The sequence below is a fragment of the Carassius auratus genome, chromosome 12, assembly GCF_003368295.1.
Source record: "Carassius auratus strain Wakin chromosome 12, ASM336829v1, whole genome shotgun sequence".
Taxonomy (NCBI): domain Eukaryota; kingdom Metazoa; phylum Chordata; class Actinopteri; order Cypriniformes; family Cyprinidae; genus Carassius; species Carassius auratus.
Genome location: NC_039254.1, coordinates 3,121,106 through 3,133,538, shown reverse-complemented (window position 1 = coordinate 3,133,538; position 12,433 = coordinate 3,121,106).

Genomic DNA, 12,433 nt, shown 5'->3' with positions numbered 1-12,433 from the left:
TAAGGTACATTTAGTTCTTATGCTTAAGCCTTACTCAGAATCAAAATGCATGTTGATTGAAGCAGTTGTGAAGTGCTTACTGGAGCGAATTCCTTTAGTTTTCATGAGAGCTAATCGGCACATCTGCAGACCTTCTTTCAACCTCAGGAAAGCTTGCATTTCACAAAGTCCAACTCTGTAATATATCCTTATTTTACTTCAAAGCACTGGATGCAGTCCAAATCTGTGACTGCAGTTTGTATATGGCGTCAGTATGTGTTTGAACCTTGTTTTTGTGATTGGACGAATTTCTGAATGATTAACTTGCTTCACTTTAGCAATCTACATAAGCTTTCTCCAATCCCCCTTGAATTATGCATGTGCAAAATGCATTGTGAGTGGTATGCAACAGGATGGTGTTCATAATTATTGTTGGATGTGCAAAGCACTTGCTGCACTGCACCAGACATTTGGTTACCGTATAAATACTTTATGAGTGTTGTTTAATTCTACCTCTAGGATATCTTTAGTCAGGATCATTTTGACCAAGGTGATGCTAAAACAAAAGATTGCAAAAGGAGAGTGTCATCTGTTTGCTATAATATTTAATACTTTGTTACATCAAACATTTGGCTAACACATCAGAGTAAAAAGAATTCTTTGACACTGAAAGAAGATGATGACGTTCACACTTAGCTTTTCCATTAAACTACAGAATCCTGGAAAACAGCTTGAGTGTCCAGATGGAAAAGGAAAACACCGAAGTTATTGGTAAACATCCTCAGGAGGAAATTCAATTTAACCTCTGCTGTGCTTCTATGCATGTAGATCATGTCTGATTCGGCTTCTCCCTGGGTTCCCACCCCTGAAATGAAGACTGATAGCTGAGAACTTTTGATATTCAAGCTCTTCATCCCTCCATGCAGAAGATGAGTATTGGAAAATGCATGATAATTAAATTTACTTGAACACACTGACTCAATCAATTTGACTTCCAAAACATGACACAGTTCCTGTTGAAGGCTGATAAGATGGCCTGGCTGAAAATTGAGCATTTGGGAAAACAACACCTCGAGAGCTGTTTTGAGGTGGGTTAAAAGCTCAAAGGCCTTGTTTACCAGCCAAAATGTCATCAAGACTCTTTGGGAGGTCCTCAGTGATTGGCCGAGTTGCTGTAGCCAGTGTGTGCTCATCAATGTTGCTCTGGCACTCCACTGAGAAAGAGCATGTGTTTCTGAAAGCCAGAAGAAATCCATTCATGACCACCTCCAAGTGCTTCAACACAGAAAGGGTAAATAAAACAATGCTTAAAATACAATAACAGGTATTTTATGTTTTAATTAAGCCAAATATGTTATACATTTAGAATAACAGAACCTCTTATTACAAAAATATGAGATTGCATTTTTCATTTTCAGTACTTCTGGGGCATAGTAACAGTTCACTTAGTTTCCAATAGCACAATGTCCCTTTGGATATATAGTAATGGACCGTAGTGTAAGAAGATACAACACCAAAGTGTCTGTTTCATTGTTGACATCATTATCTGTAAGAGATAAAAGTCAATTTATATGATGTCTCAGATGTTAAGTGAGTGGGAGGTTAAATAATAGAACTTGATCCCAAGCACATATGCAAATTACAAAACCACATTATATTTATTAAGAATGTTCTTCACTATTACAGTCATTTGAAACAATTATTTACAGGAGAGAAAAAAAAAGTGAAATTAAATAAAAAGATTTCTTAGAGTTCATTGTGCTCCCTCCAAAAGCACATTTAAATATTTCCATGAAGAAAAAAATCTCTTTTGGAATAAAGTTAACCTTCATGTAATTCACTTCATAATTTTACTTCATTCAGGTAATTTTATACAGAATGAGCTTTTAAAATGAGGCCAATAGAAACACAGTCTGCATGGATATGTCATATCGTGTGGCCATTGTAAAGCTTATCAAATATTTCTTAAGATTGTTAGAGGATTTCATGTATGTAGGGTATCAGAGTGAATCACACAATTTAAGTTTCCATCAAACTAGTGTTGAACAATCCAAAGAGCCAAATCCCACAATGAGGCCCTGGACAAGACAATGTCATAAATCTGTCCAGATTGATTATCAAAAAGATGCACAGCCTGACCATCACATGTAAATCCATGATAGAAATCATGAGCTACATACTTCCTCAGACTGATTTCCCCCACCCAGGACAAAGACACCTTATAGACCTTTTGACCTTTTTGTTCCTCACAAGGCACACCCTCACGTTCACAGAACTAAATAGAGACTTTTACATACTGTATGTAGATGCATCTAAAATCATGTCAAAATGACTTATATACAAGAACTTCGTGTTCCTGTAGCTCAATTGGTAGAGCATTGCATTATCAAGCGTAATGTTGGTGGTTTGATTCTCCGGGAACACATGATAGGTAAAACTGTATATCCTGAATGCACTGTAAGTCGCTTTGGATAAAAGCGTCTGCTAAATGCATACATTTAATTTTAATTTAATATATATATATATAACTATTGAATAGCTTAAGGGTTCATATTCATGTTTAGTAAGTGTGTGTTGGAATCTTCTTGCTTGAAACATTACTTCCAATCAATTCTTTGTCAAATGTATCTGTGACGAGTTGGGCGGGGCAGAGAGACGTGGGAACGAGGAGTGAGGCCAGGTGTAGTGATTGGAGATGAGCTCTACCCACCGGTCACAGTATCATATTCTTACTATAGAAATCATGTTCAAAGTATACTCTGCAAGACTGGGAAAATTCGGATCATGTGACTGATAAGATAACATGTTGATTTATGTAATGGGAGGAGAAACATAGCAACACCTTGAGCAATGTTCAGGGAATCACTGGCCGACTCAGTGATCAACTGTAAAACAGTGATTCTGTCCGCCATTTCTCTTGTCTTAAGGAGGTCAGGTCTGTTTATTTTTTTTATTTTTTTTTCTATCTGTCTAGCATTATTTTATGTTAACTGGTATCCAGGGAACTGAAGAAATAAAAAATAATTTTAAAACCTAAGGATAATACTCATGAGTCATGCACTCAATACCAAAAGAGCAATGCTAATCGCATTAAAGTGCAGAGAGGTAAACACAAAGGAATGCACTTGGCTTCCAGAAATTGAGAAACACTGTGAATTGTATATACATATACATATAGAAGAAGCTCAAGAGCTGAATGTTATTTTGTATGTAGAGAGTGTTTAAACAACAGAGAAAATAACATCACTAAAACACGATAAAAAAAAGAACTTCAATTTAAAAAGCAAAGAGAGATCAAAGAGATGATTAAGGGAAAACATCACATCTGTGCAGAAACGTTCAGGTAAATGCTGATATGAGACTAAGTCAGATTGCCATCTCTATGGACAGGTCTATGCTTAAATTGATTTGTTTCATGTCATTTTTTATTCATTTTTTAATTACATTTGTCACTAGCTTTTGACTAAACCTGATATTTACTAAAGGTTTGAACTTGAAAACATGAAAACGTCACAACTAAAGTAATTGCATTATGAGCTTCCGGAGTAGACAATACATTATATTGATAAAGACAACCAGGTCCACATAGTGCTCCTCATTAGGCCATTGGTTCAGTATTGTGTGCAGGACATTGTGTGTGGCATATGTTAATGCGATATGAGTCTAGGGTTACAACATCAGCTGAAGTCATCTCCTCCCCTTCCTATTGTTAAGGTCTATGCCATGTAGTTCTTCACGTCCCTATCAGTGACCACACATATTGGGAACATGGCCAAACTTTGTTGAACTCTGCAAATGTAATAGATTTAGATGATAAGTGGAATGCCATTGTAGGAACTGCCTGTTTCCTTTTTAGGGATTGCTGTAACGTTATTTAAGAGTAAGAAGTGAAAGGCAGAATCTGTTAAAATCCACAATAGCTGATGACTTCTAAATGAACAACGTATTGCAAATTGGCCTAACTAGTGTTTTGGTCATATGAGATGTGCAATATTTTTTGATGATGATTTTGAAAGTCTCTTATAAAAGTTTCTTTTGCTCACAGGGGCTACATTTTATATATATATATATATATATATATATATATATATATATATATATATATATATATATATATATATATATATATATATATATATATATATATATATATATACTTTTATGTACATTTACATAATTTAAAAGAAATTAGAATTACCAAATATAATTAATTTATGGGATTATTTTTCTTACCTTAATATAAAACAATGTATTTGGATGCTTTTTTATACAACTATATTAAGAATATTTATTTTTATAAATAAAGTCTATATTTATTTCTATAAACTTTAAATGTATGTTTCTGTGCGGTATGGGATGTTCAGATCTTTTTAGTGGAAAACCAGAAAAAGGTTTCTTCAGAATAAAAATAAAACTTCATCACTGCAATCCGACATGACACTTCACATCCAATCTTTATTACTGATGAAGTTGAGCATACATAGCGCTTTTCTCTGAATGTAGCATCTCTGTCTCACATAAGTGTCTGATAAGTGCTAAAGATAGATGCTCTCAGACTGAGTTCCCTTGAGCTTCTGCAGCTCCCTTGGTACACAATGCACCCCATATATGGTCAAAGACTTTCTCAACATTGTGAAAGCCTCTGATGATTCATTCAAGTCCTAAGACAGCGTGACACCTCAGGAATTATTAATGGCTGATACAGGACAAGTGTGAAAGCATCATGGATTTGACTTGAGGGGATAAACCTTCTATACCACTGTAGATCTAAGCGGTCTGTGCTGTGGGAAAATCTTGACATTTTCTGACATTTTGGATCTAAAGAAAGCAGGACATGACAGTTTTATTGCACCTGAATAATAAAGAGCCTGAAATAAACCATAACTCTTACATTTTCTTCAAATACAGCTTATTTGACTATACATCGGTCACATAAAATTAACAAAAATCTTGGGCTCCCTGCAACGTTTAATTTCATGACTGCACAGCAATGAATGTAAAAAAAATAAGGAAATCAGCTCAACAAAATCTAAAACTGAGCAAAGGTAGACTTTTTATTTTTCTTCTCTCACAGGGACCATAAGGCAATGTGACAAAGTATAATGTTATAATGGCTCACTGATTTGCCAGTCCTGCTGGGACCTCTGGCAGTCTTTTCATTCCAATATTTTTCAGATTGCTGAGACACTCTGACGCTGATCACATTAATGCCATTTTAGGCTTCGTACTTTCAAAATTCACCACAGCATTTCCATATCCATGTCAAAAACATGTCTGTTCAAAACAGCAATGGGTTTGCATTCAAATTCAAAAGATCTGTATACTGAGGTAAAACATGTCAGTTGGTGTTAAATCAAGCTTTGCTAATTCTGGAGATGTTCCTTTTCAGAATTCAGTTCTCTAACCTGATGTAACTCTGATCCAAACAGTCTTGGCTCACTATGGGTGGGATGAAACTATTGTAGGATCAATAATCCTTTAGGCTGCTCTCCCACTGCAGTGTAATTTGACCCAGTTTCCATTTTATTCTTCATGTACCGGCACAAGGGGCTTATCAACCGTACCCTTCAATTTTCTCAAATTTTGGTGTCACCATTTTGTTTGAAACCTCCAGCATGTCATACTTGTTTATAAAGGTTTTTCCATGAGATACATTATTATACTTAACATGTTTTATTATGTTTATCGTTACTTGTAATTAGATGCAAAATTTGAAGGATGCATTAATGACTCATGTATTAATTACTTTTTTTTAATGTTTAATGAAGCCCCCCCCCCCCCATTATATGATATGGGCTGTCAAGTTCCAATTAGGTAGTTCATATAAATTCCCAGCTAACAAAAATGTTGCGAAATATTTTATGCACATTCCCATTGTTACATAAACATTATTTCTGAATGTTCCCTGAATGTTCAAATGTATTTTTTTTATATATGAATAAATATATATTTAACTTACTGTATAACATATAAAAAAATGTCAGAGGAGCTTCCAACTAAATAGTTTTTTCTTTATATATAAATAATATTTCTGTGCTAATGTTTTGAGAACATCATTATAGACCAGATAACGCTGAACAAACATTTTGTTACTGGAAGAATGTTTGTACTTTAATAGAACCTGAATGTTTTCGTAGGTCTGAGAATATTTCAAAACCTTCAAAGAGTGATTTTGACTTAAAGGATTCAAGGATTAAAAACGTTAATTGTCATATGCCGAGTGAGGAAAACAAGTTTCCCTGAGCAATACAATTCTCATTTGCTGTCCACAATGAATGTCAAGACAAAGTGCAAAACTATACACACATACTCGAACAAACACACATACACATGACTATTCACAATAAACATAATAATGTTACAGGAATAGGAACATATAGACTATGTTTATCTATATATGTGAGTATAGAGTAGGAATATAGACTATATCTATATAAGCGAATGTACAGAATAAAATTATGTGCAAAAAACAATAGTGCAGTAATGTGCATATTGAGTGCCAACTACATGATAACAATAGCAGCAGTAACAGATGTGCAAATTTAAAAGAGGCTACACAAGTAATATTAAAAAATATGATGGAAATAACAACAATAACATTACAAATGTTCAACTCACTGAAAAGCTTTCCCTCATGAACCAATGGCATTAAACCTGACTCGACTCATGTGCATAATTTACGCACATGCTAATGAGATTTTAGTCACTCTGTGTTTTATATATGAACGATTTTTGTATATTTGTGTAAGTTTTGGGTGAACTGTTCCTTTAAGTTCTGGTGTCAGTGAATCATCTGTAGGAAGACGATGAATGCAGGTAGCACATCTTTATAAACTAAATAGCCTGGGGGATCAGGTTTGTGTCAGAGTGGGTTTGAGTGATGTCCGTTCGAGTGACTCCATGTCACTGCCTTGGTTCAATAATTCACATACAACCAGCTGCCACGCTTTGATTCCATGCATTAAGCATTCATGTTGTTTTAGTGCAGTCGTGATTAGCTTTACAATTCATGCATGCACAGAGCAATGTAGTTTAGGTCTGGCTTTCAAAAAGGATGTATGTATCTCATTTATGACTTTGACTAATCACTTTGGGGAGTATAAATAGAGAGGTATGTCAGGGATTTGCTGTTCCCCCTCAGAGATGAGCAATGTGTTTCTCTCTTTGCATTGGTCTGCTGTTGACTAATCTTGTTTGTGATCATTTAATTTATTTTCTAGCTCAAGTGGCCAGGCCCCTCTAACCATTCAGTGTACCCCTAATAACAGTAATTTTCTTAATCAGGATTATTATATTGTTTTCTAATAAGAAAATCTAAGCATCTTCAAAATAAGATGCATCAGAGAAGCAAAATCGCATAAGCTAATATGTTAAGATAGTTGATAGTAGGTTTAGACTGGTTTTCAGAGTAAATAGCTACTTTGTATTAAGGTTATTTTCTTGTGTAAAGCAAATTGAGCATGTTTTGTAATGTTAAAGCTTTAAACAAAAACAATTATAATGAGTAGGTGTATTCAGAATTTTTTTTTTAGGACTCCCCCCAAATTAATGCCTAGCTTTTGAACTACTTTCTACTCATCAAATAAGCTGAATTATTTGAAAATAATTAAAATAGAGACATTTTAAGTTATATTAATAATAATTCATAAATGTTCTATCTTTATTCTACCGTATTTTCAATTTCAGCTTCGGTAAGAAAAATAAACTTTAATTTATTTAAACTTTTCATACTGTATCATAAACGAATCCTTGTGCAATTGATGTAGGCCTCTGGAGTCATTCATAACTTTACTTCATCAGATAGTCTTAATATTTAATTAATCCTCCAATTTGGAGTTGAGTTAGGTTTTGTTGTGTTTGGCTGAGCAGTAATTTGGGTGGCTCGCCAATGTACTAAATTTCTCCAACATAAAATAAGTAAGCTTGACCAGAGTTATTGTGGGGAGAGGAATTTAGTGAAGGTTGCAGTGTAGCAGTTCTTCAGGAGCGATCTTAGCATGTCATACTTTAAACAATCTTAACCCAATGTACTCTCTGTGAGACAGGACCTTTATACCTGGTTACAAATGTGCTAAAAAGCAATACAATAACACCCCATGGAAAGCCAGTGATAGTGTAACCTCATGATGACCTGATAAGACCTCTCCCATGGAGAGCTCATGATGCTTTGACCAAATGCTGACCTGATTGTCTAATTATAGGGGTCATTTAGGTCACACCTTTGTAAACTGAGTGTTTTGCATCTAAGACACAGTCACAATGTAAATGCATCTGACTTGAAGTACACATAATTGTTCAGTTGCTTCCTCTCTGGTTGCTTTAATCAAGTGTCCAGCAAAACTGAACAAGAATCATCTGTGCACCAATGATAGAGAATAATATGATTAACAACCGCTGAAGTGGAGCAACAGTGGAGTGTATTTCAATATCAAAGGGTGAGAGATTTCTCTTTTCTGTTATCGAACAAACCGTTATTACAGTATATTTTTACAAGATGATATTCTACCACTTGGAGGTCAAGAAACTCTCACCCTTCACGTAAGTCCACTTATCTCTGAACACAGACCTTGGAGCACAAAACCAATCATAAGGGTCAATTTTTCGAAATTGAGATGTATACATAATCTGAAAGCTGAATAAATAAGCTTTCCAATATTTGGCCGAGATACAATTGTTAGAAAATTTGGAATCTGATGGTGAAAAAAAACAATGCATATTACTATATTAATATATTTTCAGTATATCTTCAAAATATCTTCATGGAGCGTGATCTTTACTTAATATCCTAATGATTTTTGGCATAAAAGAAAAACAAATTTTATAATTTTATATGAATATAATATATTGCTACAAATATACCCCAGAGACTTAAAGGTACAATTTATAAGATATTTGCAGTAAAATATCCAAAAACCACTAGGCTAGTGTTATATATTTTGTCCAGCTGATTACTAACAATATCTCTAATGTTTTCAACTACTTGTAAATCATGAGAAAATTCCCATTCTAGACAGTGACACGGGGCAGTGCAGTCGCCTGTCAATGATGTCAGTTACCCTTTGGTACCGCCTTTACTGACGTATAAACCACATGACAACAGTGTCGTGGACAAATGCGGAAGTAACTTTGTGACAAACTTGTGTCTCTCGCTTGTGTTTTACTCGACAGATGAATTGTTTTCATACGTATCTTTACAGAAAACATATGGTATTATAACGATCAACAAGATTAGTATTATGGGGCATACATGCCAAACGCGGGGCATCGCGTCTCTAGACCCGCGTGAGAACGCGTCAGATCCATAGTCTGATCACGTCTTTGCATTGACTTTGTATGTAATCTACTTGCGCAAATCGTTGAACTCGCGTTAAATCCATGATTTATCTTTCCGTCCGATTGATGGCCGTCAGCGGTTGGGTAGAAAACAAAACAATTTCCATCATTCCACGCTCCTTCTTAGCGTCATAAAACCACACAATTGTTATTGTTTTGGTAGTCCAATTGTTTCATTGTAAATTTAGTCTCATATCGCCACAATTCCTTGCATGTAAATCAGGCTCTCTCTGTAGCGAATGATGAATTCACCTTTTGATCAAATCTACAAAAGCTAATAAATTGTTTTAGATGATCAGAACAAGATGTCTGATACAATAGCACAGGTGGTCAAGTGCAAAAAGAATGTATTAGTCTCTATTCTGACTGGCTCCTGAACTGCAATTACATTTTATTCATTACATCATCTTTCAGAACTCTCCCATCTAAATTAATCACTACTGTCAATTTTAGCTCTAGGAAGCCTAGCAGGAAAATAAAGAAGGAATGTCAGCTGGCCATTACTGGTAAATAAACCTGACAGAGTGATCCTGTATCAACCTGAAGGGGGTTATTATGCCATATTGACTGACTGTCTGTACATTACTGTATCTCTTACACAAATACAGCATGTTCTAGAAAAAAAGAAAAAAAAAAACATGAAGTACTGATGTGTTTTTGTTTTTTTTTCATTACTTGTATATTAGCATAAAGCTTTTGCTAAGAAAATAAGCCTCGGCAGCACTATAGAAAACACTGCAACAAAATTACAGTATCAATCAATAAATTCAATCTAGGTTACTTTCTCTATGGAGTAGTTTTAGCTAACATATTTAGCTAGTGGAACATTAAGTGGTACATCTTTCTCTTAAAGCTTTGTTGCTTTTCAGAGTGATGTTTTCATTATCTTGCTTGCATCAAATGAACAACGAGAAAGCAGACATGAAAGCAGCAGTTAGTAGAAACTTGTTGAAAGTTTAACAATAATTATATAAAAATATTTCAACACTTAATGCTGTGCTTGACCAATCAGTATAAAACATTTTACAGAGCCTTGTAAACACAGGAAATCATTAATCAAAAACAATAACAAATTGAAGAGATAGTTCACACACAAATGAGAATTGTGATTGTTTATTCATCCTTATCCTGGTCTTGTGTGACTTTCTTTTGCAAAACATTTCAAATTATATTTTGAAGAAATGTTGGCAGCTAAACCATTTTAGTGATTACTGTCACTGTTACTGTTTGTATATGAACAAAAACACTGAGATATTTCTATTACCACAGAAAAAATAAAATTATACAAGTTTGAATGATAAGCTCAGTTGTAATTTATAACTATATTGTCAATGACACAACAACCCTGGGAAAAAGTTGACCCTGCTTGAAACTTGCTTGCTTGACCAACAATAACCTACTTTCATAATTTTTGCATTTCTTTGCCAAAGGGCTTGTGTGTACAGTCTCCATATCCCTCTATATCCTTCCATATCCATAGAACAGCAAATACAGTGTAATATTGCATTAGAAACCCTGATACAGATAGCTAAGACTATAGTACTATAGTTTTAAGATGGGGAAAAAAGAAAATCTCAAGTGAGATCCCCCAAAATATCTTCTTTGGTTTGGAATGTGTACACAGCTGGTTTGAATGACACATGTTTAATTGTACATGTTGCTCTATGTAATCGTAAAAGGGAAGTCCTGAGGATACATGGAAAGTCCTTTGACTGCAGACAAGGTTGTTCAATTTCCCAAAATGTAAACAGAGAAACACACAACAAATGAACAAATTTGGCCGCACAACTCAAAGACACCCTGTGCTCTGTATCTCAGGCTTTGAGCCAGTTTCTTTCAACTGCAATTTCGACATTCAAAACACTACAGCGCGTCCACTCTGCTGATAAACACACATTCGCTTGGCTTGCAGCTAAATGATTGGAGGGTTTTCTGGGTATTTGATTTGGCATGGTGCCGGAGTGCACAGGAGATTTCACCAAGCGGAAAGAGTAATGAGACAACAACAATAAATATCTGTTCTACAGGCAAAAACATGCTGATATGACACTGAGAGGTCATAGGAGACGATAAGAAGTGTCACTACAGGCAATTAATGGCTGTTGTTAAAGTGGTTCATTGGTGAAATCAGAGGACTGACTGTAATAGCAGGGATGCTAACATGACTTCTGCTAGATAAGTGGTGTGTGCCGGCCAATTCCCATTCTCTGCATGCTTTTTCACTGCTTCTATCCCTGGTGAATCCACTTGGGGTCATCCAAGGTCTGCATAAAAGTATTAAGCCAGGTCTTTTGACATGAGACTGTTCTATTAATCTCATGCCTCTCTAGGTTATAGTTTCAGGGGAGGAGAGGTGGCAGAGAACATGCTATTCCGGAAAATAACAGTAAAAACATACAGAACCCAAATTGTGTGAAAGTGGCTGTGACTCATCAGTCAATGTATTTCCGGGGTCAAGCCTGCCTTGACCTCTGTACTGCTGTTGTTATGGTAAAATAAATGGATAGATCAAAATGCTTCATAGATAAATGAGGAGGCACTATTGCAGAACTTTTAGGAGAAAAAAAGGTCTGTGCGTTCTCTGAAGTACTTCAAAGAGTAATTGCAAAGGAAATAAAGCATCCATTTCTGATGTTTTTCACCATCATAGCTGCGTGCGCAAGTATAACACCGTTTAAAATGCCTAGATGTCATGGATTCGCTCATATGAGATGCTATTTGGAATCCTAATTATAGAATTTTTGCATAATAATACGGTTTAAACATTGGTCATGAATATAAAAACACATTTTCGTCAAGGATGACTTGCGTGCGTCTTTTCTCCACAGGAACTACAGAGGCTCAGTGCGCAAAGTGTGCCGGGAGTGGTTGCCTTATGAATATTAATTACATTCAGCGAAACCAATTTTCTGAATGACACTGGCAGGTGAGCGTTAGCACATTCTTTTAGCAAATTGCTAAATTAGCTGAGCAGCAGAAGCTTCATATTTAAGTTGTTGTTCACCACAGTCAAGCACATTGAAATTAATTGAAAGAGTAGGTTGTGAATACGATTATGTAAATCATCACACGAAAAGGTTTTATAATAACATCTGGCAAAGGGACTACCAATGAAAACTAG